Raw genomic sequence first — 8,863 nt, forward strand, 5'->3', positions numbered from 1 at the left:
CACAGAAAGAAGGAGCTCACAAATTCAATGAGTACTTCCTGACTAGCAACATTCTCATTCCTTAAAAAGAAATTAGACAGAATGCTTTAATATGTCCCATTATTTCTTCTCCTTAAAAAGGGAAATAGAGCTAGAGAATCTCAGGCATACAAAAAAATTAAGAAAGCTGCAAAAGTACACACAGCATTTTAGTAACTCCATTCGTAAAAATGTTTGTGATTCCAATAAACTGAAGTGCTTTCATCACTGAAATGGATGTTTCAGCAACCTGTTTTGCCTGCCATTTGCATTGTACTTCCATAGGCAATGAAAACAGTGTAGTCCCTGCTGTCCATGCTTTGCTGCCTATCGTTCACACAAAACATAAAACAATTCAGCAATGAAAGGCACTGAGTGTTCAAGTGTCCCCATCCCCAGTGCCTGTTTCTACACGCAGCTCATTTCTGCGCTTTATACTCACCACAAGCAAAAAGCTCTTTTCCATCACGGCACGAGGATGCACGGGTGTCCCTGTGAGAGCCGTTTGCTGCGTGAACCTGAGCCTTAACAAGTCTCCCCTTTTCATACCCGCCTGGCCAATTCTTCAGGGCAGACAATCCCATCCATGCTGATAGTACCTCTATGCTAAAACCTTTCTGTAACAGGTTTTCTCGTGTACATAAGAGAACTATAACATACACATCAGTCACTGTAACAGGTGGCTTTTCCCTATCAGACAAGTCACCCCGCATTTTCACATTTCCACCTGTGTGCTTAGGACCAGGCTACGAAGGGACACGGCACCACCTGCCATCTTCAGGTCCTTCCACCACAGGCAGGGGAAGGGACAACAAGGGACAAGACTCCACTCGTACCAGGTAGAAGACAAGAGCTTGGGGACAGCCCTGTGCTCACTGAATCGCTTGGCAGGGAATCACAGAATCGACTGGGTTGGAAAAGACATCAGAGATCATCCAGTCCAACCCTTGGTCCAACTCCAGCCCATTGACTAGATCATGGCACTAAGTGCCATGTCCAATCTCAGTTTAAAAACCTCCAGGGCTGGTGAGTCCAGCACCTCCCTGGGCAGCCATTCCAATGCCTGACCACTCTCTCTACAAAGCATTGCTTTCTAATACAAAGAACGGGTGACTCCCCGGGGACAAATAGGAAGGGCCTTATCAAACAGAACCTCTGTTCTGCACACTCTGTCACTGACAGAACAACTGGAACACACAAAACGTGCTCGAGACATGGCGTCTGGTGAATTGGAACTGAAAAGGTGGAATGGGTGGTTATCTAACCCTCCACACACATTCAGCGATATGTTTTTCACAGCTACCCACACAGACCCCCACATCAGCCCCCATGAAGGGAAACTTTCTGCCCATCGGGTGCTGTGTTTGAATCCTCCGCAGAGCCAAGCCAGGAGAAGAGGAACGTCACTACACAGGAAAGGCAGCTGCTGCTGTTGGAAGAATGCAGTGTCAGGACAAAGTACGACTTCATTCTTGTGAGATAAAAACTGATAATGAGGTGTAACTTGTTCACTCAACTAATATTACAGATAATCTACACCACATTCACGTCTTGGCATGAGTGGGACAAACAGAATTACCCTTTCACTGCACTATGATGTCGTCTTCTATGATCACACTCTGGATGAGGGTGAAGGAAGCTCTTCAAAGCAGACTTCTTATCAACCAAGAAAAACAGCAACTGGACAAGCTTCTTCCTGTTCAAATTCTTCTTCACAGCAAAGAGAAACTCTGCAGATGGAAAAGTTGTACCTACTGCTCACTTTGTTAGCACATATTTTCCAAATACATACTACAAAGTTCTGTTTCTTAGAGGTCTCCTATCTCATAATAACGAGGCAAGCAATTCCAAAACATTACATTTTGTTCCCCCTCTGTCTGTAGCAGAAGATGGGTACAGCTGAGAACAGAGAGAGGTACAGCCGCTTAAGGCACAATTCTCCCATCAGTTACTGCCTGGATCCAACAATTTGCTTCACACATTGTTAACCTAAGCCTAGTGTGAGTTAGGACCAACCGCAAGGGCTGCTGGCTTTCTCCACAGGATAAGCGCTCTTCTTTCCCGCCGCCTTTGAGGGCCTCAGGGGTCCACCAAGAGGAAAACCCTCATTTCCACAAATGTGTTCACATCTTAGGTGAATCGTGACTCCCCTGGTCATATTCCTGATCTGAAAGTGCTCAATCCCAGCAGAGCTCTGTCGAGTACTCAGCAGTTTGTAATGGTCTGTGCAGCGGAACCAGACAGGAGACCAAGTTGCCTTGTCACCGACATTCCTCAACTCGTCTCATCGGCGAGAAGGTATCTACCCAACAGTTCAGAACTGCATCAGACCACTTCTCAAATAGGAAAACCAAGCCAATCTCAGCAATTATAGTCGGGTGTTGTTCTTTACTTACAGGCCACTTGTACCCGAAATGGTAGGAAAACAACAAAAAAAGACAGTGAAATCACAGAACTGATGAACACACTGACTGTCGCTAGCAAAGGGCAAAAGATTCAAGCCAGGTGAACAGGAATAGCTGGATAAACAGAGGTTTGATCCTCATGATCAGCACAAAGAATGAATAACACAGACACACCTGTACATGCCACTTTCCAGAATTACTTTCTTCTAGCAGGCTTGCTTACCGTTAACACTGACCTGGAGGCACAGGAGAAATCCTGTTTTTCAATAGCGATGAATGAAGACACTTCAAAGACTGGCAGAGCGCACCTTGTTCTGCTGGTAGAAATACAATGTCAAAGGCACTCGCCATTAGCAGCATCTTGCAAAAACAACCGGAGAAACTAATTTCCAAGCTCCAGGAACGTGCAGACTCCGTGGGGGGTGGTTTCCACTTCCAGCCCTTGTGCCTCCTGCCCTGCGGCCATGCTATGGCTCTTCTTACAGGGCTCGTCCCCAGGGCTTTTCGGGTTGTTCCCCTCCGGGACACATGGAGATGAGGTTCCTAGGGACGTGGGTTGGAGGTGGACTTGGGTTTACAGTTGGACTCAATGATCTTAAAGGTCTTTTCCAACCCAAAGGATTCTATGATCCTAGGATTTTTCAGGAGCCCTTCTACACGCAGCCTGCTTAGCAATTACATTGCCTTTTGTAAAGTGCAAAGTCCACCCGCCTCAGACTATGACTTAGAATCAAACCTTCAACATTGACTAATTCTTTAGAACAGGTGTGGGCACTTCTGTACAGGAAAAACTTCTGCTCATCGGTTAACTGAAAAAAACAAGGGGACGCAACCCATTGTTGCAACCACCCACTCGGACTTTCATAATTGCGTTTCACGGTGAAAGTGGCAATTACAACAAACACACGGAGCCCGGCCCATGTCGGTCCCTGTGCACACACACCGGCCCCGGCACTGGCCCAGCAGCTCTGGCCCATGCGCCGCCCGCCTGCCCGAGCACGTTAACCGGCCCAGGACGCTCTGTCTGCAGCCGGATAGACGGAACCCGAGCGCACACAAGCTACGAGCTGCAAAGGAACACGGCTGCTGAGCCACTTGTGCCAAAACAAAGTCCAGGCAAAACCTGCCAGCTGTGCTGCCTGATCTATAGGAAGACGTCAAAGAACAGACACAGCCCTGTCACGTATTGCCCCCATGTGGCAAACCCCCCCACTGCAGAAGAGCATCAAGATCCCCAGAATTCCCCTATGTTTGTGTTTAAACTGAATCCTCATATGTTTCCATAGATGTTATAATGTTCTTTGACTGTAACACCCTAAACGTTTAGCAGATACGAAACAGTTTTTTCTACAGCTACACAAGTGATTTCTCTTTTTAACTGAACACAAACTGCACAGTGAGGTTAACCAAGAATGTCTGAAACTGCGAGGCCTGGAAAAGCCTCCATAGAATTGGGAGCGTCAGAAGCTTCGCCCCCTCCCCTCTCTTGTTTTGTTTTAAGTCTCACTATGTTAATCTAATTTCCCTATCCATACAATCAGGCTGCTGCTTGTTACCTCAGAGGAGAGCACAAGGTTTCAATCCAGTCACAACCTGTACGGTGCTTCAAAGATCCCCATCAAAAACCGCTCTGGGTGTTTGGGGGAAAAAAACAGACACCGCCAAACAGAAACCACCGCTCCTCCCAAATCTGGTGTTTTAACAAGAAAAAGATCACCTCCTTTTCACCTGGCTGGGTCACATACCGATAAACTTCAGTCAACAAGAATTGCACAGGTAGTAAGGAATATGTTTCAAGTATCTTTATATAAAGGAGGAAAAGGTCTAGTCCTAGTGCATACTTCAGAATAAACAGAAAAACTAAGGATCTACAAACACTAAGCACAGATAAGCGTGGTGATGATTTCACTGCCAAATAAGCCTGGCTTGAGGTTTTTGATGACGCCAAGTGACTGTGCTACATGAAGTTATTTTCTAAAACAGCGGTACAGTGTCCCCAAAACAGTCAACTGTCAGATGCCCCACTCTGCCCGCAAAACCAAACCAATTGTTGCAGCTGGTTGTGCCAGGAGGCAGACAAGGTAACTTTATTCCAGCTGTTTGTGCCAGGAAGCAGACAAGGTAACTTTATTCCAGCTGTTGGTGCCAGGAGGCAGAGCAAGGTGACTTTATTCCAGCTGTTTGTGCCAGGAGGCAGAGCAAGGTGACTTTATTCCAGCTGTTGGTGCCAGGAGGCAGAGCAAGGTAACTTTATTCCAGCTGTTGGTGCCAGGAGGCAGACAAGGTAACTTTATTCCAGCTGTTGGTGCCAGGAGGCAGACAAGGTACGTCCCCGATGCCGAGGGGCTGCGTGCGGCAGCACCGGTGACTGTTGGCTGGGCATGGAAGTGAGATCACAACCAGTTTTCTTGCTCTGAGTGCAAACTCCCCAAAGAGCGTGCTGGCCAGCGAGGTAACTGCTTCACCAGAACACTGCCGGAGAGCCAAACCGTGCGTTCAGCTCAGGGCGAAAAGCTTGAACTTGGAGCAAGTCCCGCTGCAGGAACAGCCTGGCCTAGGTTTTAGGCTTTCCCCTGTGCAAAAGCTTCTTAGAAGTAAAAACGAAGCAAAAACATTAAAACAAGGGTAGAATTGCAAATGACGAGGCACAGGAGTGGGCATGTTCTGAACAAAGCATTTGACTAGACACTGCCCTTCCCTTTTTTCATAAATACACAGTTGGAGCGGCACAGCATCTGTTTTAATGAGTGTTTTGCATTAGCTCTCAGGGTGTGTTTGTTTACTTATTCTACAGAACACACTAAGTTATCCCCACATAACTTGGGAGCTCCTCTGTTTCCTACATGGGAACTTCCCCATGAATTTTTGGCTTCTGCTTATAAAAATGCGGTGATTCCTTCTCTTTGCCCTACCAGCCTCAATTCGTGTCTCAGTCAAAACCAGGAGGCCAGGCAGCCTGGGGCACTGCAAGCGTGATACCTCAACACGGTGAGGTTGCCAATGGCTGGCATGTCTTACAACTCAAACATCTCTGACCTTCTGCCATATCTTTTTACCATATCACCCCTCAGTTCCAGCAGGACAGGGAACTGCTGGAGAGTCCAGCGCAGCCACCAAGATGCTGAAGGGAGTGGAGCATCTCCCGTGTGAGGAAAGGCTGAGGGAGCTGGGGCTCTGGAGCTGGACAAGAGGAGACTGAGGGGGGACTCATTCCTGGGGATCAAGATGGAAAGGGGGAGTGTCAGGAGGATGGAGCCAGGCTCTTCTGGGTGACAACCAGTGACAGGACAAGGGGCAATGGGTGCAAACTGGAACACAAGAGGTTCCACTTAAAAAAGAAGAAACCTGTTCCCAGTGAGGGTGGCAGAGCCTGGCCCAGGCTGCCCAGGGAGGTTGTGGAGTCTCCTCCTCTGCAGACATTCCAACCCGCCTGGACACCTTCCTATGTAACCTCATCTGGGTGTTCCTGCTCCATGGGGGGATTGCACTGGATGAGCTTTCCAGGGCCCTTCCAGCCCCTGACATTCTGTGACTCTGTGATCTTCCTTTATGTGACTTAAGCAGTTGAGCAGAAATTTGTACCTGGCAATGTGGCCGCTCTTGGAACACAGGCACAGCTTAACTGTGACGTGCCAAACACAGGAGATGCGTGGAACACTGAGGATCCAAGGAGGGCTGAGAATAGAGCACAAACAATGAGCTGCACTGTCCTACCGAAGCACTGATGCTGGCAGAGTCCGCAGTGCTCCTCATCCTTTTCCTATCAAGAAATTCTCTTTCCCACCACAACACAAGTGCTGCACTTTGTGAGACCTGTTTCTCAGGAGCGAAGCAGCTGTGTGCAGGGCCGCCCTTGCTCCAGCCAGAGCTCATTTCCAAAAAGCATGTTGTTCCCTGTCTGAGATCGCTGGGCGCCTCCTCCGCCTTGCGAGCTTTGCAGGTTCCCCTTCCCGTGGGTGGCAGTCGGCTTCGTTTGTCTGCTGCGTGTTTCCAGCACCGAAACTCAACTTGCAAGCCTGGAGCTACATCAGAAGATCCGGCCTTGCTAAATGGTGCAGAAACTCCCCAATGCGCCCGAGAGCTCGACACTCCCTGGCGGGGCCACAGCCGGGCCCGGGCGGCCCTGCCATGCTGGCCCCCAAACCACCCTGTGACAAACCCCCCCTAACACCCCTCTGAGACCAAGAAACAAGCTTCACAGCAGAGCCAATTATACTGTTAAGCGTCAATCTTTATTTTATCAGTGCTGGGGATCATCCTCCATAAGTGCTCCAAACACTGGATGCTCTTGCGTTGCTTATATTCACATAATTATTTCAGATGTGTTACAATATTTGAAATTTTTGACATACTAAGAAATAATTGATGAGATGCTCCACTCCCTTCAGCATCTTGGTGGCTGCGCTGGACTCTCTCCAGCAGTTCCCTGTCCTGCTGGAACTGAGGGGCCACCACTGGACACAATATTCCAGGTGTGGTCTCCCCAGGGCAGAGTAGAGGGGCAGGAGAACCTCTCTGACCTACTGACCACCCCCTTCTAACCCACCCCAGGTACCATTGGCTTCCTGGCCACAAGGGCCCAGTGCTGGCTCATGGTCACCCTGCTGTCCCCAGGACCCCCAGGTCCCTTTCCCCTACACTGCTCTCTAATAGGTCGTTCCCCAACTTACACTGGAACCCGGGGTTGTTCCTGCCCAGATTCAAGACTCTGCACTTGCCGTTAATAACACATGCCTGTGAGAAACTCTAAGGCACCTCATTGTTGTGCCTGAGATTCCTGCTCTGTAGTGAGAAAGCACAAGGCTGCGCCTGCTCGAAGCCTTGAAACGCAGGCAAGCGCAGCAGAACCAGGATCTCCTCGCAGGGCTGAACTGGCCAGTGCCTGCGGCGCCACCTCTGCCCGGGAGCTCAGGTGCTGCATCGGAGACCCCCCGGTAGCGAGGGAACTAAAACAGAACTTGCTCTTTGCAATCGCATTCGTGGCCGGTGGTTATTCTTGTGTTGGTTCACACACCAAGGCAGTAAACCGACATGACATTGTTAAGAGAAAGGCTGAATATAGTCACTTTGGGCAGAATTTAATGAGATGCCAAACATTTCTTCCTGCTGGCATCACGAGACAGGCTTTTCCTCTGAGGTCATTCGCGTGTTCGTGAAGAGAAAGGTGTGACCAACTCCTCCCAGCTGTCAGCTCGACAAGTGGTGGAACCGTGACCTCCAGCCCGGCCGTCCCATCGGCAGGACCTGAAACGGGCACACGGAAGGTGCCCAATGATCCCCTTCCTCAGGGGAGCAAGTTCCAGTGACTCCCCCCATAGACAACCCGCTCTAACTGGGACTAATGGAACCAGGAATGTCACCTCGAAGTCACAGAGGAAACATGAGAAAAAAAGCTGGAACTCGCAGGACAACAAATGGAAGAAGCAAAGAAAGGGCAGGAATTTAAAGGCAAAAAGAGAAATCTACTGAACAGCAAAGAGACGCTCAAAAGACAGTAAACCCTAAGTGTTGAGGAGCAGCATGAGTGAGCAAGGAGGACTAGGAGAGAAATATTCATAGAAGGGCAGGCAGAAATTGGATGAGAAATGCCTTCGGAGAAAACGGTTTAAAAAGATACACATACACTTATATAGAAAACCTACACCCAAATACATTCAGCTGTGTTATGCTACTGCATGTAAAAACCATGAGTTTATCTGCATAGCCATCTACTAACAATGCACCCCAGTTCCTCCTAAATAATGTCATAGCTCAGCTTTATTAAGCAGATTGAAAGTGAAATAAAACTTGTCCCAGCATGTGAGCGCATAAGTCAACATGCTGCTTAAAATAAAGGCGTGAGTGTTACATTCCTTCTGGCCCTGTCAACGGCAAAACAACGTACAAAGGGCATTTAAATGGGGATTGTTAGGTTTGTTATTATTTTAGGAATATTTCTACTAAAACGGCGTACTTTCTTCCAATCCCAATCTTCCTACATACGAGTGTATAATAGCAAGGTTTGAGAAGAGCACTGACACTAACCCAAGTCCAAGGCCGCGCGGTGCTCGTCATCCCCAACAGCCGCAGGAACCCTGGAAGACGAGCCCTCAGTTCCTTTGGAATATCTAGAACACAGTTCTGCACAGAAAGCTTACAGTACGTTCACCCCATTTGGCCAGGTCTATCACATGTCGGTTTTGACACGCTATTCCAGTCCCTGTCCACAATTACCATCTTTATATGCACAAAACCAACAAACCTGAAAGATTTTTTTATAAGAAGTTTTCCAGCAATTGTTTAGTTGTGCAGTGCTGGGTTTTCTCTAGCTGACAGAAATCACCACAAATCGCCATCGGTCCGTACGAAACGCCCGCCTTGCGAAAGCAGGTCAGACTACCCAGGCTGCTTCCTCACCTCTTCTCTCACCAGAGCCTGAAGATGAATCTGCCAGTTCCACA

Source organism: Streptopelia decaocto, assembly GCF_964273445.1.
Source record: "Streptopelia decaocto genome assembly, chromosome: 6".
Lineage (NCBI taxonomy): Eukaryota > Metazoa > Chordata > Aves > Columbiformes > Columbidae > Streptopelia > Streptopelia decaocto.